Source organism: Schistocerca gregaria, chromosome 1, assembly GCF_023897955.1.
Source record: "Schistocerca gregaria isolate iqSchGreg1 chromosome 1, iqSchGreg1.2, whole genome shotgun sequence".
NCBI lineage: Eukaryota > Metazoa > Arthropoda > Insecta > Orthoptera > Acrididae > Schistocerca > Schistocerca gregaria.
This window is the reverse complement of record NC_064920.1, coordinates 1,157,370,274-1,157,395,244: the sequence shown is the minus strand read 5'-3', so window position 1 is coordinate 1,157,395,244 and position 24,971 is coordinate 1,157,370,274.

Sequence of the window (24,971 nt, the reverse complement as noted above, 5' to 3'; positions counted from 1 at the left end):
CATTTTTGCAGTTTTTTCAGTTTTAATCTACAGGTCATAACCAATAGATTGTGGTCAGAGTCCACATCTGCCCCTGGAAATGTCTTACAACTTAAAACCTGGTTCCTAAATCTCTGTCTTACCATTATATAATCTATCTGATACCTTTTAGTATCTCCAGGGTTCTTCCACGTATACAACCTTCTTTCATGATTCTTAAACCAAGTGTTAGCTATGATTAAGTTGTGCTCTGTGCAAAATTCTACCAGGCGGCTTCCTCTCACATTTCTTAGCCCCAATCCATATTCACCTACTATGTTTCCTTCTCTCCCTTTTCCTACACTCGAATTCCAGTCACCCATTACTATTAAATTTTCGTCTCCCTTCACTATCTGAATAATTTCTTTTATTTCATCATACATTTCTTCAATTTCTTCATCATCTGCAGAGCTAGTTGGCATATAAACTTGTACTACTGTAGTAGGTGTGGGCTTCGTATCTATCTTGGCCACAATAATGCGTTCACTATGCTGTTTGTAGTAGCTTACCCGCATACCTATTTTCCTATTCATTATTAAACCTACTCCTGCATTACCCCTATTTGATTTTGTGTTTATAACCCTGTAGTCACCTGACCAGAAGTCTTGTTCCTCCTGCCACCGAACTTCACTAATTCCCACTATATCTAACTTTAACCTATCCATTTCCCTTTTTAAATTTTCTAACCTACCTGCCCGATTAAGGGATCTGACATTCCACGCTCCGATCCGTAGAACGCCAGTTTTCTTTCTCCTGATAACGACATCCTCCTGAGTAGTCCCCGCCCGGAGATCCGAATGGGGGACTATTTTACCTCCGGAATATTTTACCCAAGAGGATGCCATCATCATTTGATCATACAGTAAAGCTGCATGTCCTCGGGAAAAATTACGGCTGTAGTTTCCCCTTGCTTTCAGCCGTTCGCAGTACCAGCACAGCAAGGCCGTTTTGGTTAATGTTGCAAGGCCAGATCAGTCAATCATCCAGACTGTTGCCCCTGCAACTACTGAAAAGGCTGCTGCCCCTCTTCAGGAACCACACGTTTGTCTGGCCTCTCAACAGATACCCCTCCGTTGTGGTTGCACCTACGGTACGGCCATCTGTATCGCTGAGGCACGCAAGCCTCCCCACCAACGGCAAGGTCCATGGTTCATGGGGGGAAGGGACACGTCTTATGACGTGATATAAAAAGAAACAAGAGCCGACGTAGAAGAAGTAGCGACTCCAGTCTTAGAACCAGATCTGAAAAGAGCTTTGGAAGATCGCGTAAGGCAGAAAGGATAAGTAATATACCATTGGAATTCCTAAAGTCGTGTGCGAAATATTCTCGTTAGATTTCTGAATATATGAGGCTGGCGATTTTCCATCTGACTTGGAGAACAATATCATCCACAGAATTCCGAAGACTGTGAAACCTGAAAAGTGCGAGAATTATCGCACAATCTGCTTAACAGCTCATAGATCCAAGTTGCTGACAAGACTAAAATACTGATGAATGGAAATAAAAGTGAGGATGTGTTAGGCGTCGATCAGTTTGGCTTTAAGAAAGGTAAACCCACCAGTCAGGCAGTTTGATATGGCGTTTGAAAATGTGAGCAAGACTGAAGAAAAACAAAGACATGTTCGTAGGATTTGTCGATTTAGAAAAAGCGATCGACAGCGTCAAATGGTGCAAAGGTTAGGAATCCTGAGGAAAAGAAGAGGTAAACTATAGAGAAAACGGGTAACATATAGTATGTACAAAAACCCTGAGGGAAAAATGGGAGTTGAAGATGAAGAACGAAGTGAAAGGATTGAAATGGGTATAAGGCAAAGACGTAGGTTTTCGCACCTATTGTTCAATCTATACAGCGAAGATGCAATGACAAAAATGGAGGAAAATATCCAGAGCTGGATTAAAATTGAGGGTGAATAGGTATCAGCGATGAGATTCGCTGATAGAATTGTTATCCTGAAAGAAAGCGAAGAGGAATTACAGGATCTATGGAATTGAATGAACAGTTTAGTAGTACAGTATACGGACTAGAGTAAACAAAGACGAAAATAACAAGAATTAAGAGAAAGTTAAAATGAGAATTGGTGACCACGAAGTAGACGAAGTTCCGGAATTCTGCTGCCAAGGCAAGAAAGTAACCCACGATTTAAGGAACAAGAAGGACATTAGAAGAAGACTATCGATGACACAAAGGGCTTGCCAGACAAAATCGGAAAAGAAGAAAATCGAAACATGTGACATGTGGTGGTACAGAATAATGTTTGAAATTAAATGTATTGGTAAGGTAAGGAATGGGGAGGTTCTCCAGAGGATCAGAGAGCAAAGGAATATATGTAAAATAGTGAAAAGGAGACGGGACAGCATGGTAGAACGTCTGGTAAGACATCAGAGAATAATTTCCGTCTACTAGTGGGAGCTACAGAGGACGAACACTGTAGAGGAAGAGACTGGGGTACATCAAGCAAATAACTTAGGGTGTAGGTTGCAAGTGCTGCTACGAGATGAAAACGCGGGCACAGGAAAGGAATTCGTGAGGCGCTGCATCAAACCAGTTACATGAGTGATGATTCAAAATAAATAAATAAATAGAAAAGGAAAGGTTGTGCTGCATTTAGTGCTGGCAACATCTCATGATGCACCCCCATCGTCTGAGAAGGGACGAGATAAGGGCCTGTATGAAGCAGTGGTCTATTCAACTGCTACGCCTAACCTACGACGTAATCTACTCTATTCGTGTGTATATTGCCAGCGTAAGGAGTTCAAGGCACAGTGACACTGATTTCTTGCCTCCGTTGAGAGAGACATCATGTAAATCTCTTTAAGTCAAATTTCGGTCCAGTGCTAAAATTTTACAAATTTTCTTAGCATAAAAATAAATTCTGCCAGAGATTGTGCTATGTTAGTGTGTCAGTAACAAACTGTTTGTCTCACAATATTTTGTTGTTATCGGTATTGGGGATCCCAAACCGTTTTGAAAATCGTTGCTCTTTCGTGGTGTTAAAACTGTTGGTGATAACCCCATAGCATTCTTCTTAGTAGGGGCTAATCAAACCAACCACAGTTGACCCCAAAGTGCTGTAGGACTGGCCTCTGTACTGAAAATAAGATCGCACAATATTGACATTTCAACAGACTTCGTGCTTTTTCAGAAAGATTCATCCGGTTTCACAAAACTATGTCTTCTATACGAACGAAGATGGAAACTTGGCCAAAAAGCGTGGGAACACCGGTTGAAGATTAAAAAAAAGGAAAAACTGCTTTTGTTTTGCAGTACCATTTGAAGCAACTCAAAATCTTTTGCGTAGATTTTTTCAATGCCGTTCGGATTGCTTTGACTTGTGTGCTAAATGGTTACAAGAAATTACTACTCACTGAATAGTGTTCCCAGTATATGGTGTGGTATGCGGAAACAAAATTAACCGTTTCTCTTTACTGTTCAAAAAAGTTAACGACGTGAATTTCTCTGCAATCCACAGAAGTTAACACAGCCAATGGTTTGTATGGTAAGTTCGTAGCAACGAAGCGTATAAATAGACTGGTCCTAGCAGAAAAAACACATTTGATGGATTGGTTGAGGAGAACGGAGACTCCCCCAAAGAAGCCCATCTAAATCAGTTGTCGACTGTCTTGTGAACTAAACATCCCTTGCCAACGCCTGGGAACTTCCTACATAAGCTACTTACCTTGCAAACTTACAAGATTCAAGTTGTGCAAGTAATGCAGCGAAGTGTCTTACAGTTTCATCTCGATGTTGCTGTTGAGGCACTGGACCGGATCGATCGAAATTCCGACTATCTAAGAAACGTCGTTTTCTCTTAATCAGCAACGTTCCATACATTTAGGAAACTGAAACCACGCAACATTTGGGTTTAGGGTTTCAGGGAACGATAGCAAATATCCTTCAACTTTTCCCACTGAAAGAAATCCGGGGACGTTAGATCCGGTGAACGTGCGGGCCATGGTCTGGTGCTTCAACGAACGATCCACGTGTCATGAAATATGCTATTCAATACCGCTTCAACCGCACTTGAGCTACGTGTCGGACATCCCTCATTTTGGAACTACGTCGCCATTCTATCATGCAGTGAGACATATTGTAGTAACATCGGTACAACATGACGTAGGAAATCAGCATACATTGCACCATTTAGATTGCCATCGATGAAATGGGAGCCAATTATCTTTCCTCCCATATGCCGCACCACACATTTACCAGCCAAGTTCGCTGATGTTCCACTTCTCGCACCCATCGTCGATTTACCGTCGCATAATAGTGCATAATAGTGTTCAGTGGGTTAGTCGTGAAAACGTAAGGGATAGACTTACTTCCTCATTTATGGTATTAGTATCGATCAGTGCCTACGATCACCCTTCTGGAAGTTGCCGTCCTTCCCAAATCTTACTTACAGTATGTGTAAGTTCGCTGAAGGTATCCTCGTTACTATAATTCAAGAATTTTTCCCCAGGTGTTTTATGATTCTTCATTCTTTTTGTGATGCTCCTAACTTCTTCTACAGCTGTTGGGTCTGAGGCGAAATTTGTTTCTTACTGGCTGTAGCTGAGAATGTCTGGTGGCACTTAACACTTTTGGAGCTCTCGAAAGTATTTGGCCAAGATCGGACTGTTTTTCATGTCACCGTTTACTACCTTCTTTTCTTTGTTCTTATATCTGATGTCAGGAGTATAACATTTACTTAAGGCAATCTTGAATGTTCTGTAAAGTCTCGCGTATTGTTCTGTCGGAAATCCTCTTCTATTGTACTTTAGTGCTCCTTCACCAGTTTACTCTTCAGATCCCTGAAAGTCTTGGCATTGTTTTTCCCCGAGAAAAGAGAGAGAACGCTGTTGTTAAAAATCGAAAGCATGTAATGCTGATTACTTTTTCTCTTTCTTCTCAGTAGAGTAACTTTATTTAAAATAACAATATATAAAATTCAGGACGACTTTTATTCCGTTACCAAAAAGTGAACCCTGTTTGGAAACGTGCCACTAGAACTCACGCATACGAAATGTCGACTCTAAAGAGAATGTAGGTGCGGGCTACAGCCCACATTAGCAGCCACTAGTAGCTTATGTCAGTCACAGCTCGAAGCCCTTTGCCCCTTGATTAATGAAACACAAAAATAATTTTTTTCTATTTTTTACGATTCCTTAATTTGCGAAACACAAAAATAAAATGTCCCAATTTCTTATGATTCTAACGATTAAAGCTTGCTCGAAATGTATCCTACGTCACCATCTTTCACCTCATCTCCTTTACAGGAGCTACTTGCGCATCGTCCTAGGCTAGTATACCGAAGCTCTTAGTAATCGGTGAGTCACGGAGTGTAGCCTCTCCTTGATTGCCTGATCAAATGCTAGTTTCAGTTGCACAGAATTCAAACGAAAACGACTACGAGCTTCATACTTTCAATAGTAATTAAGTACAGAAACTAACGTCTATTTTTATGGTCAAATTCACAGCCCAAGCGTAAGTCATCGGGAAGACAGTACACTGACTGCAACTAATTGTTATGTGCGCTTCCTCTTCTTCTGCACTTTCCGTGTTAGGCCAGTTGTGGCCTGTTACGGTTGCCATCTTTTCCTCGGTCTGCCAGGATCTCTTTCTCCCTTTTGATTAAAAATTCTTTATCTGATGTGGTAGCCTCTCTGGACCCATTTGTTAAAGATGTTCATTCCATTTCTTTTTGTTTTCTTCCAGTTTTTCTTTCACAGTCTTAATCTTCGACTTCTTACAATATCTAATTGTCGGACTTTATCTGTTCTTTTACATTCCTCTACTGCTCTAAGAAGTCTCATTTCTACTCCTTGTATCTGTTTTTCCTTCTTTTAGTCAACGCCCACGATTCACTTCCATTTCATAGGTTTGGCCAAACAACATTTTATAAAATTTCAGTCATTTCTTCTTTTATGCGTTAGAGTTCTGTTAATTGTTCCATGTTGTTGTTGTTGTAGTCTTCAGTCTTGAGGCAGGTTTGGTGCAGCTCTCCATGCTACTCTATCCTGTGCAAGCTTCTTCATCTCCCAGTACGTACTGCAACTTACATCCTTCTGAATCTGCATAGTGTATTCATTTCTTAGTCTCCCTCTACGACTTTTACCCTCCACGCTTCCCTCCAATACTAAATAGGTGATCCCTTAATGCCTCAGAACATGTCCTACCAACCGATCCCTTCTTCTAGTCAAGACCTGCCACAAACTGCTCTTCTCCCCAATTCCATTCAGTAACTCCTCATTAGTTATGCGATCTACCCATCTAATCTTCAGCATTCTTCTGTAGCACCACATTTCTAAAGCTTCTATTCTCTTCTTGTCCAATCTATTTATCGTCCACGTTTCACTTCCATACACGGCTACACTCCATACAAGTACTTCCATAAAGGACTTCCTGACACTTAAATCTATACTCGATGTTAACATATTTCTCTTCTTCAGAAACGCTTTCCTTGCCATTGCCAGTCTACATTTTATATCCTCTCTACTTCGACCACCATCAGTTATTTTGCTCCCCAAATAGCAAAACTCCTTTACTACTTTATGTGCCTCATTTCCTAATCTAATTCCCTCAGCATCACCCGACTTAATTCGACTACATTCCACTATCATCGTTTTGCTTTTGTTGGTGTTCATCTTATATCCTTCTTTCGAGACACTGTCAATTCCATTCAACAGCTGTTCCAAGTCCTTTGCTGTCTCTGGCAGAATTACAATGTCATCGGTGAACCTCAAAATTTTTACTTCTTCTCCATGGATTTTAATACTTACTCCGAATTTTCCTTTTGTTTCCTTTACTGATTGCTCAATATACAGATTGCATAACATCGGGGAGAGGCTACAACCCTGTCTCACTCCCTTCCCAACCACTGCTTCCCTTTCATGCCCCTCGACTCTTATAACTGCCATCTGGTTTCTGTACAAATTGTAAATAACCCTTCGCTCCCTGATTTTTCCCCTACCACCTTCAGAACATTGAGAAAAGCTTTTTATAAGTCCACAAATGCTAGAAAAGTAGGTTTGCTTCTTCTTAATCTATCTTCTAAGACAAGTCGTAATGTAAGTGTTGCCTCACGTGTACAAACGTTTCTGCGGAATTCAAACTGATCTTCCCCGATGTCGGCTTCTACCAGTTTTTCCATTCGTCTGTAAGGGACTCGCGTTAGTATTTTGCAGCTGCGACTTATTAAACAGGTACTCCTATATCTCTTACATTTGCTCGAAGATATTTCCATGTTATGTTCTTTACATATTTTTTTGGTTCATAAATTCCTTTTTGTAAATCGACTTCTCTCAAAAAAATCATCGTAAGGTCAGTGCGTAGAGGAGTGATTTTAGGTTTACCAAATTTTTACCCCAGTGTTTATGTTTAAATTCCATCTGTGAATTACATCGTCAGTGTAATTATTAAAACAGCTTTTGGGATAAACTACTGATGTTTTTTATTGTGGACTTTTGATGTCTGATATCAGTTTCGAAGGGTAGCCCCTGATACTCTACAATTCTCTATAACTTTACTCTAACCACATTTTTAAAAAGCTTTTCTAAGGTCTCTAAAACCAGTTTGTGTCTCTTTGTTAAACTTCTTCAGCTTTTCAGTGAGCTGTCGTAAAATAGAAACTGCATCACTCGTTGATCGCCCCTTTCTAAATCCGACTTGTTCCTTCACAAGCAAATACTCTGCTGTTCTGTTTAGACTTGTGTTTAAAATTCTTGCATGAAGATTCTCACTGTGTCAAGGAAGCTTGTTCCCCTGTAGTTTCCACTTCTTTTGTTTATGTTTCCTCGGTTCTTATATACTGATATTACCTCTGGTTTACTCCAATGTCCTGGTACATCTTTTAGCTTGACACGTATGTTAGAAACAAGAGTAGCAATGTAGGGTATAGTGATAACATTCCATTATTAACTAACCATTAATTCCTTCTTAACCTGTTCCTTTTGATTTTCTGTGGCTTTCAATGCTGCTGTGAATTCTTTTACTGTTTTTTCATCTAAGTCTTTTTTCTTCTATTCCTAGACCTTTTTCTTTCTTCTGTCCCATGTTAGTGTCAGTAATATTATTCAAGCGAATTGTATTCTTTTCTGTTCTATTTCACGTTCTCGAAGTCTTACCCACTGTCTGCTGATGGCCATGAATATCATGCTCCATTCTACTAATGTATTTGTCTCAGGCTGACTGGTGGGATCTTTTCACTATCCTTTTTTTTTTGTAAAGCCTTTTCTGGTCATAGATCTCTCTTCTAGGACAGCCTTTCAAACTTATTTTTATATGCTCTTTGTTTTTCTTGTATTGCTTGCTTAATTCCTGTTGACCCAGTTTTTATCACACGCATTTGGCGATTTTTTTCTTACCTAATGTCCGATTTACAGCTGTTTTATGGCTCTTTCAATATTTGTCCATTCTTCTCCAATAGTGTCCGTAGAAGCTAATTATTCTAATTATTTTTCTAATTTATTTTGATAAAGACACATAAACCTGTGGAAAATATACTTTATAGACCTTTTCTTGCTTCTGTGTGGTAAAGGTTCTCTTCTACATCCATTTAGCCAAAGCGTTACTAATCAGCCCTTGGCACGTTCATACAAAAACATGCTACGTAACGCAGATTTAAAAAACATATAAAATACATATACCTTAGGTGAAGGAAGTATCGGATTGCTAAACCTGATCGTAAACCCAATGAAGTACGTAAACAGAACGGAATGTGCCCCATGTTTGTCATAACCGCAAAAATCGCTCCGCTTTTGTTTCGACCTTAGTGCCTAAGAAATCTCAGTGCTCCAACATGGTTCATCAAGCATATAGTAGTACAAAAATGTCAACTTGGGTTCCAGAGTCCCATGGAAAGAGCTGTATATAATTCTGATTTGATATAGCTTCATCAATGGAAACCCACTACTGCTGCCGTACGTAGCAGTAGGTCTTTCCGAAGATAATCCAATGCAAACACGTTCATCAACACACCGTATCACTTACAGGCAAAAGCACACCTCCACTCAAAAACAACCTCTAACGGAAGAGAACTGAAGAAGAACGCTTTGTTTACTTTCAAAATTCACAATCCATGTGGAATGTCTCAGAGCCTCACTTCTGTCGTTCGAGGCCGCACTCACCACAAAAATTTTAGGCAGAGAAATTGATGCAGAAGACGTAGGAGGGGGTATACGGAAGTGGATCACTGGGAGCAGATATGGTGGCAACAATTGCTTACGATTAGTAGATACGTAATAAACTTAATGCATGGAAATTGGTACATATAACAGACGAGTTTCGAAGTGCACCTGTTCTTTTTTTTAACTGTGGTTGTTCCTTCGCTTTTCCAGTTCACATTCATATCGCCAGCAGTCGACCTGAGCAGCTTTAGAATCGTAGAAATGTCTGTGATGGATTTGTTATTCAGCTGACATCCAGTGGCTTCTCCTCATTCGAGGTCGCTTAGCTCTCCTGACTGACTGCTTCTACCGTTACACACCAGCACTCCCTCACTGCGTTTACACTGCCAGGTCAGACACTGATGACATCTAGTGGTCAATTCTGCTTTCTGTATCGGTGTTCGGATACTTTGTATCAGACAGTGCATATCCACAGTACTGGCCATTAAAATTGCTATAGCCTAAAGATGACTCACTACAGAGGCCAAATTTAACCGACATGAAGAAGATACTGTGATATGTAAATGATTATCTTTTCAGAGCATTCACACGAGGTTGGCACCGGTGGCGACACCTACAACGTGCTGACATGAGGAAAGTTTCCAACTGACTTCTCAAACACAAACAACAGTTGACCGGCGTTGCCTGGTGAAACGTTGTTGTGATCCCTCGTGTAAGAGCCGACCGGTGGCCGTGCGGTTCTGGTCGCAGGTTCGAATCCTGCCTCGGGCATGGATGTTTGTGATGTCCGTAGGTTAGTTAGGTTTAAGTAGTTTTAAGTTCTAGGGGACTTATGACCTAAGATGTTGAGTCCCATAGTGTTCAGAGCCATTTGAAACATTAGAACCTCGTGGAAGGAGGAGAAATGCGTACCATCACGTTTCCGACTTTGATAAAGGTCGGAACTCCGTGCTGGATCCCAACGGCCTCGTATCACTAGCAGTCGAGGTGACAGGCATCTTATCCGCATGGCTGTAATGGATCGTGCAGCCACGTCTCGATCACTGGGTCAACAGATGGGGACGTTTGCAGGACACAACCATCTGTACGAACAGTTCGACGATGTTTGCAGCAGCATGGACTATCAGCTCGGAGACCGTGGCTGCGGTTACCCTTAACGCAGCATCACAGACAGGAGCGCCTGCGACGGTGTACTCAACGTGGAACCTGGGTGCACGAATGGCAAAACGTCATTTTTTTCGGATGAATCCAGGTTCTGTCTACAGCATCATGACGGTCTCATCCGTGTTTGGCGACATCACGTTGAACGCACATTGGAAGCGTCTATTCGTCATCGCAATACTGGCGTGTCACCCGGCATGATGGTATGGGATGCCACTGGTTACACGTCTCGTTCACCTCTTGTTCGCATTGACGGTACTTTGAATAGTGGACGTTACATTTCAGATGTGTTACGACCCGTGGCTCTACGCTTCATTCGATCCCAGCGAAATCCTACATTTCAGTCGGATAATGCTCGACCGTATGTTGCAGGTCCTGTACGGGCCTTTCTGGGTACAGAAAATGTTCGACTGCTGCCCTGGCCAGCACATTCTCCAGATCTCTCACCAATTCAAACGTCTGGTCAATGGTGACAGTCACTCCTCTTGATGAACTGTGGTATCGTGTTGAAGCTGCATAGACAGCTGTACCTGTACACGCCATCCAAGCGCTGTTTGACTTAATGCCCAGGCGTATCAAGGCCGTTATTACGAGCAGAGGTCGTTGCTCTGGGAACTTATTTCTCAGGATCTATGCATCCAAATTACGTGAAAATCTAATCACATGTCAGTTCTAGTATAATATATTTGTCTAATGAATACCCGTTTATCATCTGCATTTCTTCTTGGCGTAGCAATTTTAATGGCTAGAAGTGTAGATGCCACATCCTTTTAGAATGAAAATAAATTTCTGAATCCGTCAAGCCCTTGTAGATTTAAAAATTAGATTATCGATGAAGTTCTTTTTGAACTGTAACGTTTTCCTGGATTAATGAAATTCTTGGTGATAACGTCGCACATTTTTTAAAAATTGCACCTATAAAATGAGAAGTATAGTTGTTCTGAAACGCTGTACCTTTCCGGAAATAAGCAACTCTTATTTAGAGCTCTTCACATCGTGAATAAAAACACTTATGTTAATGGTCGTTGAAATTAATTACCGGCGGCAACGAGAGCGTCGGAAGAGGGTTTAATTCCGCAGATAATGCACTCTCCCCGTTACACACCTTTACTTTATGACCAATCTTTTGACATACTACGTGGCTTAACATCAGACTTATCAGAAAAAGTTTGGGATTATAGTTCAGTTGGTTTCCTAAGTACGCGATGTTGATTAATGCGTTAACCAATGTACCCCTGCCACGTTTCTATTGTTGAACATATTTTTGTTTTTTCTTGATCTGCATTGTGACTATCGTTATGTTCGTCTGACTGCACACGTACCACTCTGCCTGCTGAACTGCCTGTTACGAACATGGAGTAACAGCGAAAACACCACATTAGGCGGTAGTGTAGTCGTTCAAGAAACACTGAACAACTGGCATGCCGGTTGCTTTCATTTAACGCTGAAGAGCTAAGGAAACTGGTACACCAGTCTAATATCGTGTGGGGCCCTAGCGAGCACTCAGAAGTGCCACAACGAGAGGTGGCATGGACTCGACTAATGTGTGAAGTAGTGCTGGAAGGAATTGACACCATGAATCCTCCAGGGCTGACCGTAAATCAGTAAGAGTACGATGGGGTGGACATCTCTTCTGAACAGCATGTTGCAAGGCACCCCAAATATGCTGAATAATTTTCATGCCTGGGGAGGCTACCGGAAATGTATAAACTCCACAAGCTTGAACAGATCCCTGCTGACATGCAGGATGCATGGATGAATGAGGTGTTCCCACAGTCATAAGTATTGGGACAATGGGAATACAGGAACAAAGTACCATTATCCAAAATGGCGGCGATGGCGCCATCCAAGATGGCGGTGATGACGTCATTCAAGATGGCGGCTTTTGGCGGGAAGTTTGAATTTTGGCGGATATTGCCGCGTCTCCTTCACCCAGAAAAATTACGTGAAGTTCAAATTCCAACATGATAATGCGTCACACCTAGGAAAGTGGCGGGAAAAATGGACATGTCTTTATTATTTAACCAATTTAAAGCAGATGTGTTCGCCTCTGGGTCTGGACTCCAACTCGCTTAGTTCATATTGGTGCCACCAGAGGGCGCTCTCCAGACATCAGATAATGACGCATGTACCATTATTCAGGATGGACGCACCCGATGTATCCACCACGAACTCCAGATCTCAAGTGGTTTAGTTCATATCGTCAACACCAGAGGACGCCACCGCGACGTCAGGTGGTGATGCAAGATCGTCTGCTCTCTTTTGAGTGTGCGTAAGAACCGGACACGAGCCGCGCCTCCAACCCACAGGCATGCGACCGCTTACGTCACACACCCTTGGCCGCCACCTCCGTACACACACTGGACATACTCTTCTGTAAATATGCTAACACTCACACCATGAATCTAACCTATCACTTACCTAAATACTTAATTCCATTTCAATTATAGTCATATTCAATAATTCAATTTACAATATTAATATTCTATGAGCAACTGAGAAGTTCCACATTTTCCCACTATCAGCGTGGTGTTCCTTCATGACCTAGCACCCTCACCCTCCCCCCCCCCCCCTTGAACGCTGCACTCCTATTGGCCACGTGATTCGACTTCATATAGGTATGAAAAGGTGTTCACTATACTTTCAACTATCTACTTTCAACTACCTTTCAAGATCCAGACCGCCACTTGTTCCTAGGAACGGGCACCGAAAGGAATTCTGGCAGTAAAGAAAGGTCACTTGCGCTTTCACCACCAACCTAAGAAAATTGTTGCAAACAAAGCTCACTACCACTAACCTAGGCCTCAAGGGCGCAACCTCTTCATAGGGGTTGCTGGTGAAAGGACTCATCCCGCACTAGGCTGATGGAGAGGGCAAGGAATGTACTTTATTTATTTGGGAGCAACTTATTTAGGGATCGAGTATATGTATCACAGAATACACGCTCTGATATCCACAACATCATACAGACCTGCTAACTAGTCCTACAAAACGCATCTATAACGCTATACACACACGCTTGCTAATTGTAAAACATCAAAATTAACACATTGCACAACCTACAGACATGCGAACCACTCATAAATAATGCAAAGCATTTACGTCTAGATAGCCAAACAGCTCGTAAATTGACAAAATAATAATCCATCTAAAAGACTCTGCTCGCTAATCGTCAGTTGTCGAAATCATACACCAGTCTCTATTTAAACATTTAAAGGCAGCGCCACCACCAACTGTATTCGCCACTGAGTCCATAGCCCAAGTGACTTAGTCCATATCTATACCACTAGAGGACGCTCTAATGACTGTCAGGTGATGACGCAAGTACCGTAATCTAAGATGGCGCCACCTAATGGGTTCCCCAAGAGTTCCAGACCCCAATTGTCTTAGCACATTTCGCCGCCGCCGGAGGACGCCTCTGTGACACCAGCTGATGATGAAGTACAGTTATCCACGATGGCGGTAAACCGTGTGTTTTCAGTGAGGTCTAATACTAAGTATGACCAGCAGAGGACGCTCTCACCCGTTTCGTGACATAAACCAAGATGGTGGGAAAACGACTCAGCCTGCTCTGGGCGCCTGGAGAGAGTAAGATTGGAGTACACTCTATTTATTTAATTTACACTCTATTTATTTAATGTATTCAAGAGTAGCCTCCCATATTTGTAAAAATAAAGTACTAACCAAATGTCAGTTTGGTTTTCAGAAAAGCTTTTCAACAGAAAATGCTATATATGCTTTTACTGATCAAATATTAAATGCTCTGGATAACCGGACATCACCCATTGGTATTTTTTGTGATCTCTCAAAGGCCTTTGACTGTGTAAATCATGGAATTCTTTTAGATAAGCTAAATCATTATGGTTTGAGGGGGGCAGTAAAAAAATGGTTTAATTCATACTTAACTGGAAGAATGCAGAAAGTTGAAATAAGTGGTTCACGTAATGTTAATACAACAGCTGATTTCTCAAACTGGGGGGGGGGGGGGGGCTATCAAGTACGGGGTCCCACAGGGTTCGGTCTTAGGTCCTTTACTGTTCTTGATATACATTAATGACTTACCATTCCATATTGATGAAGATGCAAAGTTAGTTCTTTTTGCTGATGATACAAGTATAGTAATAACATCCAAAAACCAAGAACTAAGTGATGTAATTGTAAATGATGTTTTTCACAAAATAATTAAGTGGTTCTCAGCAAACGGACTCTCTTTAGATTTTGATAAAACACAGTATATACAGTTCCATACAGTAAATGGCACAACTCCAGTAATAATTATAGACTTTGAACAGAAGTCTGTAGCTAAGGTAGAATTTTCAAAACTTTTAGGTGTGTCCATTGATGAGAGGTTAAACTGGAAGCAACACATTGATGGTCTGCTGAAACGTCTGAGTTCAGCTACGTATGCTATTAGGGGGTTATTGCAAATTATGGTGATAAGAATCTCAGTAAATTAGCTTACTATGCCTACTTTCATTCACTGCTTTCGTATGGTATCATATTCTGGGGTAATTCATCGTTGAGTAGAAAAGTATTCATTGCTCAAAAACGTGTAATCAGGATAATTGCTGGAGCCCGCCCACGGTCATCCTGCAGACATCTATTTAAGGATCTAAAGATCCTCACAGTAACCTCCCAGTATATATATTCACTTATGAAATTTGTTGTTAATAATCCAGCCCATTTCAAAAGTAATAGCAGTGTGCATAACTATAATACCAGGACAAAGGATGATCTTCACTATGCAGGGTTAAATCTGACTTTGGCACAGAAAGGGGTAAATTATGGTGCCACAAAAGTCTTTGGTCACCTACCGAACAGCATGAAAAGCCTGACAGATAGTCAACCAACATTTAAAAATAAATTGGCTGAATATTTAGATGTAAATTACGAGAGGGAAAAAAACTGACTTAAGCATTAGTGTCATGCAATATTTTGTGTAATGTAATATCTTGTACAGACATCTTTCATTAACCTGACACGTTCCACATCATTACGAAGTGTCGTATTCATGATCTATGGAACAAGTATTAATCTAATCTAATCTACTCGTAATTTCAGTGCACAATACCAGACTGCTCCAGAATAATTCTTCCCGCTGATGGGTAGACACGCTCAGTACTCGTAAACTGTCCAAATAGCAGGGCTACAAAGCCGCTCCAGAAATAATGCATCAACGTGTGCAAGCACCCTGTCCAGTAGAGTACACAGGAGGTAGCGATAAGTGACGCATCACTCAGATGTCAAACCATGCACAGTCCCTGCTCGGCTTACACAAGCATGAGGTGGTGGCACCCCTATTCATACTTAAAACCTGAGAAATTCCCATCCACTTGAAGCCAATGATGACGCGATCGCACCTACAGCCGACGCAGCCGTCAGCTGTTAAAGCACTCGCAGATCTCCATTTAGGCGTGCTGCCACAACACCCATGAATTGAGGCAGCCGCAGGTCGGGTACCGCGGCATCGTCGAACAGCGGTGAAAGTTGCATACTTCTATACAGTCACCGTTATACTGTCATAGCACTCCAAAGCGCGTTCACGCCAGTCACATATTCGAAGCATTTCAAGCCATCACTTACCTATACCATTGAAGGCAGAATAGCACAGAGCTTGTTGACACATGCATTCAACTGCACGTACCCTCCCCAGCCTGACTCATACATCGTCATTTAACGCCAATTGGCTTTATATATATATATATATATATATATATATATATATATATATATATATATATATATCAGCCAAGTCCAGCTCTCTGTAATTTTTTACTGCATCAGAAATAGTTAATCTTCACTCTCTGCCCTAACAGAACCTGTTTATCAAAATATCGCCCAATCCATTCTTTCTCCCGGATATAAAGTGATAGCCTTCCTGTTCTCAACATACGCAGATGTTCTCACCGCTCCTATATCCCGCCCCAACCAATCGAACATTTTCTTTGTGGGGTTGTCTGTCGTTATTTTGCAAAGATTGCTAAATTGCACATACAGTTCCCTCAGTACATACACCTCTAACCTGTTCTTTCTTTCTACAGACGCTACACTCAGTGGTAATAAACAATTTTACACTGATCACCATATCGCACCGTGAACTAAACATCGCAAAGTTGTCTAAAGGTCATCAAATACATACGACTATTTCTGTTTTCTTGCTTGCATTTCTACAGACATCTCCAGGCTCCTCTATTAAACGAACAACCATATTTTCGGAATAATATTATACAATTTTCGCTGCACGTGTCGATATGAAGCACACAGCAGTAGCCCCCCCCCCCCCTCCCACGGATCGCTAACGCAACATAATACACAAGATATAGACTGTCAATTGTTTCTCCACAAACAACAAACTTTAGCGATTTGCAGCGTACTGCCGACCATTGGTTAACTATAAACAAGTATAGTAAACTGATATTTGCACTCTCGAATACCGAAGTCGGCGATGTAAGTGATTTCAGATGATAAATATTGTTTACAAACCAACTACAGTCTTTCACACGTCTAGAGAACGGGCAAACGTGTGTTCAACACACCCCAATCGATATTCCCTCAACTAAATAAATGCACCAAATGTACAGAAGCAGTCGACCGAACAATTTACATGGGAGGGTATAGCACTCCACCGCAAACGCTCCATCTTTCCAAAGTTACACTTGATCACGAAAGCCTCCCAGCACGTAGAAAGTATTAATTCGCTATTCAGTCGTCTAGAAGATGGAAAAGTTAACTATGATACATTCCTACACCCAAACAGACCTCTGCATTCGGAAGATTGTTACTATTAACATGGGAATGCGAATCAATACCACAACAGACTTTGCATACACGAACACATTCTATAAAACCCTCACATACTGTATATCTCCTGTCATTATACTTACAATTAAATCTTACGATCGTGGTCTCAAGTGAAGCATATTCGGCAATGTGCGAAGTATTGGAAATACATTCCGATGAACGATGTGGCTCTGGAAATACTTGTTTGTACCTTCCCTACCACTAGACATACTCTCCCAATCGCTATCACACTACTCCAAGTTCACCGGATCTGAAATCCCCGGATTTCTTTCTGTGGGGGAAGTTGAAGGATATTTGCTATCGTGATCCAAAGACAACGCCTGCCAACATGCGTCAGCACATTGTCAACACATGTGCGAACATTACGAAACGCCAACTACTCGCTGTTGAGAGTAACATTGTTACACGTATTATTAAATGCATTGAAGTTCTAGATGTAATTCGGACCATAGAGAGTTCCATTATATTGAACAAAGAATCACCAATATACGTCACTTGATTTAATTACAGTCACAAGTGATTTATACTGCTCACAAACTCATTGTGACTGCGAGAGACGGATTATCTCTGACTCGTGATACAATGACTCTGTTTATATAATGTGGAACATTACGTGCACAATGGACTGATTACTTCTGGTGTAGAATTGCGGAGAGTAGGATCTCACCGAAATTTTGATTAGCGGCATTGTTGAAAACTGCCTTTTTGAATATCGAATGTAGTTTTTTTATGAATTATGACAACATTTCATCTCATACAAGAGGATGATGTATACTGAAATGTAGCTAGGACGATCACTTATGGAAAAATATAATTTCGTAAACGGAAGAAGTATTTTCAGTTATTTGGTTATTTTAACTTCTCCCTTGTCTGTGGCTCGGAACAATATTTGCTGTATCGTAACTCGTAGGGAAATTTGAATCCTGGGAAATCAGTGGAGCCTGCACTACGGTCGTTTATGCTCTATTTTAAGAGGTAAAATTCTGGACTTTATCAAAATTGACTTGGACAGTGATTCCCAAACTGGACAGTGAGAACGTCATAGCACGCAATACGTATTTCCCCACGGCGTAAGATTGTGCGTCTGATTATTTTAAGATCGCCGCAATTCCGTAGAGCCACAGAGATTTTATTCCAGGTGGTAACTTGGACAACGAGAGTCAAAGTATGATTATGAGCTGTAACTTGTAATCATTTTGTTTTATAGACTTCGGAATTCAAAGCAGTAACCAAATTTCTTCCTGTGTGGGATCGTTTAAAATTAGTTGGAAAGCTACTTCTCTCGCCCATAAGTTTCCATTGAAATAACTAGACATTATTCAGTCATATTAATTTTAACTTCAGTTTCTGGGGGGGGGGGGGGGGGGGAGGCGAGAAGCTTAAGTACTATACCACACCTCGATAGCACATTTCAATCGCACAAACTTTATCTCATACAAACATTGTGGGAACATACTAAAATGTAGACTTTCACGGCCGGAAATATCACGTCCAGCATAAGAAGAGGAGAAACGGAACGATCAGCTGTTGCGGAGCATGCTTTCCAGCCAGGGAACCACAACATTCGTTTCGAGGAGACGCAGGTACTAGAGGCCACAAGCGGATATTACGAAAGTCTCTACAGGGAGGTAATCGAAATCGCTAAACACCCTCATAATTTCAATCGAAAGGAGGAGGGCGTGAAATTAAGCGGTATATGGATGCCCGTGTTAAAGAAGATGTGTACCACCCGTCCACTACTGGGTGATGGCAACGGCGATCGACGGCGACGGACAGCGGCCAATTGCAGTGACGTTTTCAAAACACGTGACGTCACACCGCAGCGCGGGAGCGCGCGGCCACGGAATTTAGCGGCAGTCCGTAGCGAGCCAGTGGGTGTGTTGGACCCTCTTGAAGATGTGTCCCGCAGTCGGAGACGAAACGTTGGCAATTGACACAGAATTCATCAACCGACCACGGCATAACAGCCCGGATAATTATAATGGACATGATTGTGGGAACAGCGAGTAAAGCGCTGAAGCCAGCACTTCCTAAATTTGAGAGTTCTATGAGGGCTTGTCAACAGCGATTGAATTCATCTGCATAATTTGTACTGGGTCAGAATGATTTCGCATGTTATTGCGATGTAATTTTCTTAGGTTTCTCTTCACTCTACTGAAACAGCAAGAGACAAATAAACCATTGGTAAAGGGACATGTAAAATTTTGCAACTTTTTATGTGTAATGTATGTTGCGCGTTTGTGGAGTAGTAGAATACCTTGTACAGCTTACACTGATTGCCCAGATAATTGAGACCACTTCTGTAATAGCCGGTATTTCCAGGTTTGGCACGGATAACAGCGGCGACGCTTCGTGGCACGGAAGCGATTAAGCCTTGGTAGGTCGCTGCAAGGAGTTGGCATCACATCTGCACTCAAATCACTTACTCCCCTTAAATTCCGGGGAGAGGGCGATGAACTCTGACGCCGCGTTCTGTCACATCCCAGATGTATTCGATTGGTTTCAGTTCTGGTGAGTTGGGGGCCGCCAAATCAATTGTGGAACTCGCAACTGTCTTTCTCGGACCAATCCATCACACTCCTGGCCTTCTGACACGGCGCATTATCTTACTGAAAAATACCACTGCCATCGGGAAACATTATCGTCGTGAAAGGGAGCACGTGGTCTGCAACCAGTGTTCGATACTCCTTGGCCGTTATGGTGCATTGCACGAGCGCCACTGGACTCATCAATGCCCACTTGAATGTTCTCCAGAGCACAAAGGAGCCGCCGCCAGCTTGTCTCCGTCACGCAGTTCAGGTGCCCAGGTGCTCTTCCCCTGGGAGACGACGGATTCGAGCCCTCCCACCGGAATCATGAAGAAGCTACATCTACATTTATACCTCGCAAGGCCCCCAACGGTGTGTGGCGGAGGGCACTTTACGTGCCATTGTCGTTACCTCCCATTCCTGTTCCACTCGTGTATGATTCGCGGGAAGAACGACTGCAGGAAACCCTCCGTGCGCGCTCGAATCTCTCTAGTTTTACATTCGTGATCTCCTCGGGAGGTATAAGTAGGGGGAAGCAATATATTCGATACCTCATCCAGAAACGCGCCCTCTCGAAACCTGGACAGCAAGCTACACCGCGATGCAGAGCGCCTCTCTTGAAGAGCCTGCCACTTGAGTTTGCTAAACATCTCTGTAACGCTATCACGCTTACCAAATAACCCTGTGAAGAAACGCGCCGCTCTTTTTTGGATCTTCTCTATCTCCTCTGTCAACCAGCCCTGGTACGAATCCGACACTGATGAGCAATACTCAATTATAGGCCGAACGGGTGTTTGTAGGCCACCTCCTTTGTTGATGAACTACATTTTCTAAAGACTCTTCCAATGAATCTCAGACTTTCACCCGCTTTACCAACAATTAATTTTATATGATCAATCCACTACAAATCGTTACGTACTCATAATCCCAGATAGTTTACAGAAGTAACTGCTACCGGTGTTTGTTCCGCTATCATCTAATCATACAATAAAGGATCCTTCTTTTTATGTATTCGCAATACATTACATTTGTCTATGTTAAGGGTCAGTTGCCACTCCCTGCACCAAGTGCCTATCCGCTGCAGATCTTCCTGCATTTCGCTGCAATTTTCTAGTGCTGCAACTTCTCTGTATACTACAGCATCATCCGCGAAAAGCTGCATGGAACTTCCGACACTCTCTACTAGGTCATTTATATATATTGTGAAAAGCAATGGTTCCTTAACACTCCTCTGTGGCACGCCAGAGGTTACTTTAACGTATGTGGATGTCTCTCCATTGAGAACAACATGCTGTGTTCTGTTTGCTAAAAACTCTTCATTCCAGCCACACAGCTGGTCTGATATTCCGTAGGTTCTTACTTTGTTTATCAGGAGACAGTGCGGAACTGTATCGAACGCCTTCCGGAAGTCAAGGAAAATGGCATCTACCTGGGAGAATGTATCTAATATTTTCTGGGTCTCATGAACAAATACAGCGAGTTGGGTCTCACACGATCGCTTTTTCCGGAATCCATGTTGATTCCTACAGAGTAGATTCCGCGCTTCCAGAAATGACGTGATACGCGAGCAAAGAGCATGTTCTAAAATTCTACAACAGATCGATGTCATAGACCTATAGTTTTCCGCATCTGCTCGACGACCCTTCTTGTAAACTGGAACTACCTGTGCTCTTTTCCAGTCATTTGGAACCTTCCGTTCCTGTAGAGACTTGCGGTACACGGCTGTTAGAAGGGGGACAAGTTCTTTCGCGTACTCTGTGTAGAATCGTTTTGCTATCCCGTCAGATCCAGTGGACTTTCCTCTGTTGAGTGATTTCAGTTGCTTTTATATTCCTTGGGCACTTATTCCTGTGTCAGCCATTTTTTAGTTGGTGCGAGGATTTAGAGAAAGAACTGCAGTGCGATCTTCCTGTGTGAAACAGCTTTGGAAAAAGTTGGTTAGTATTTCAGTGTGTGTCATCCTCTGTTTCAATGCCATCATCATCCCAGAGTGTCTGGATACGCTGTTTGGGGATTTATCAGTTCTGCCACTGCGGTAACGTCAAGTATCGATGGACAGGTGTCCATTATAGTTGTAACTGTCGATGTCACGGTGTTAACATTGAGACATGCATGGGGCGTCGGCTGAGGAGGCCCCATCGTTAGGAATATTCGGTGTCCTCTGTGTTCAGACATACTTGTACTCTGCCCAGCATTGAAGTCCAATGTCAGTTCCGCCACCTGTTCTGTTTTATTCGTCTGCCCAGCCTGCCACGTCCGACAACTGCAATTAGGGGTGGACGCCCAACCCGACGACGTCCGGACGTGGTTTAATATTAGTTTCGCCACGTGTTGAAGACATTCAACACAGCACCCCTCGAACTCCCAACAAGTTGTCCAGTTTCCAAAATGCTCTTACCGAGCCTCAGAGCCGGCCCCAGTGGCGGGGCGGTTATAGGCGCTACAGTCTGGAACCGCACGACCGCTACGATCGCAGGTTCGAATCCTGCCTCGGGCATGGATGTATGTCATGTCCTTAGGTTAGTTAGGTTTACGTAGTTTTACGTTCTAGGGGACTGATGACCTCAGAGTCATTTGAACCATTTGAACCGAGCCTCAGAGGTTTTAAAAATGTGCCCTCGGTCAGACTTAGGTAGATCGCCCGCCTTCCCCATTCTACACACAGGCAGCATACATGTACATGTAATACATGCACCATGTTTGTGTCTGACTGGCAGTCATTCCTCGCTAGATGACGCTGCCATCGCCTGGACGGGCTTGTGTCGACAGTTGGTTGGTGGACATAATGTTCTGGCTGATCATTGAATAAAGGCTCTTAATACCGCTATTTGCTTTCTCTGACAGTCAAAAAAAATTGTTCCTCCTCAGCGATCGCTTTCCGAAGTGCTGACGATTGCTTAGTGGTACGGAGGAAATCGTGGAAAGTAGTTCATTGCATCTGTTAGCAGTGAGAAGCGAGAATATTAACACTATGTGAATGGATACGAAATGAAGTAAATAACCTAACGAGCTTCATAAGCATTCGTCTTTCTTCAGTATAGCTTCAACCTACGTTTATTGTCATGCAGTCATCGTCATGAAATCTGTCGTTCCAATGGATACATTTAAAACTACTGCAGCTGCACATTCGTCCTCGCTGTTCTGAGCCGTTGCAGCAGTGAACTCCAATTTGACGTTTAGGCTTCAGCAAGTAGCTGCAGTCGTTTACGTATTCCACGCTGACGTAGATCCAGCAGCAAACCTCGTAGTGATTAGCTCTCACGTTAAATTTACTTTAATTTTTATTGTAGGTCCGTCCGGGGCAGAACCCTTCAAAACTCTTTGAAATCCTCGATAAGTTCAGTACTTCAAAAACAGAAAAAAACAGTTACTTTTCAGTTAGGCAAACGCAACATATGCAGCGGCTAATGATGCCTGTCTGGAGATCACAATTTCTGAATGTCCTCTCACTGCCCATGCAGCTCCCTCGCCATTGAGAGACAACTTCGTGGGTCTGTGGGAGGAGTGGTTAGCGTTGGAGAAAAAGCTGAGGCCGGCGAAACCGACGACACGACCGCGGCGCATCTCCTTACGGCGACAGCGACGGCAGCAACTACTTTTAACGCATCTCCGGATAGGAAACTGTCCTTTGACGCATGGGTCCCTCCTTCGGCAGGACGACCAACTTGTGTACAGTTCTGGTAGTGCAAACCTTTTCCTACGCCAAACTGTAACTAAATGCGCTTTATACCAAGCAATTAGGGCCGCAACCCACAGACCAGTTGACCTCGGTTTTAGATGATGAACTGAATGTGTTTCGTGTGTTAAGATTCTATTTTATGACTGATCTCGTCGATAGTGGCTTAGGTAGAAGAATTTTCTTTGTTTGTAAGATGGTTGCTACATCGTTTCATTTCCTGTTGACCCTGAAGACACACTTTCATGTTGCATTATTTTGAGGTTGTGCCTTTACAGTCAATGTATTTTACTCACAGACTGCCCTGACTTGTCCCTGTTTTGTTGTTTGTGAACAAATGTGGTTGTAGATTCCAATTTTTTTATTTACGTTTTGTTGGTTGCTGCTACCAATTAATAACCACTGTTGTGTTCTTTTTGTTAAGTGTGGGTGCTGACGAAATAGCAGCTTAGCGCAATATACAAGCCAGTACCATCACAAAAACAGTCATTCAAAGAAACAACTGAGTAAATAAAGCAAACGAATGTTCACTTTAAATTTTGATTTATTCGAAACATTTGCAAATTCATTTCAAACAATTTCTAAAAAGCGTACATTAAAATTTTCTTCATGGCAAGGCTACAATCAAGACTGACCCAATTTTTAAGGGCACTTCACATTGTTAGTCACATCAAAACCAGGGACTTGAGTTTTACTGGGTACAAGAAATTTACAAGCGAATGCCTTCTTCTTCGGTGGTTCAGTAACACAAAAGGACATTTTAATTGATCAGACCTTCTTTGGAGTAAATGCTCTTATCTTTGGAGGCCCTGTGACTATGAAGGCTGCCTTAATAGGACACACCTTCCGTACAGTAAAGGCCCTCTTCTTCGGTGGGCCTGTAACGATAAAGGCTGTTTTGATCGGAAATGGTCCTGTTTTTAAGGGCGTTACTTTCATAAGGCCAACACTAAGAGATGCTCTCAAACGACAATATTCTGCAAAGATAGAGGTGGTTGCCAAACATTCCTTATTGGAGGGCTCATCATGTATATCCAACTTCTCATTAGAGGGCTCATCAGGCCATTGTGCAGTACTTTCTACTAAGTCTGGTGGTGGCTCAGATTCTCTTTCCAACTTCTCGCTATAGGGCTCATCAGGCCATTGTGCAGTACCTTCTACTGAGTCTGGTGGCAGCTCAGAATCTCTTTCCAACTTCTCATTATAGGGCTCATCAGGCCATTCTGCAGTACTTTCTACTGAGTCTGGTGGCGGCTCAGAAACTCTTTCCAACTTCTCGTTATAGGGCTCATCAGCCCATTGTGCAGTACTTTCTACTGAGTCTAGTGGCGGCTCAGAATCTCTTTCCAACTTCTCGTTATAGGGCTCATCAGGCCATTGTGCAGTACTTTCTACTAAGTCTGGTGGTGGCTCAGATTCTCTTTCCAACTTCTCGTTATAGGGCTCATCAGGCCATTGTGCAGTACCTTCTACTGAGTCTGGTGGCAGCTCAGAATCTCTTTCCAACTTCTCATTAAAGGGCTCATCAGGCCATTCTGCAGTACTTTCTACTGAGTCTGGTGGCGGCTCAGAAACTCTTTCCAACTTCTCGTTATAGGGCTCATCAGCCCATTGTGCAGTACTTTCTACTGAGTCTAGTGGCGGCTCAGAATCTCTTTCCAACTTCTCGTTATAGGGCTCA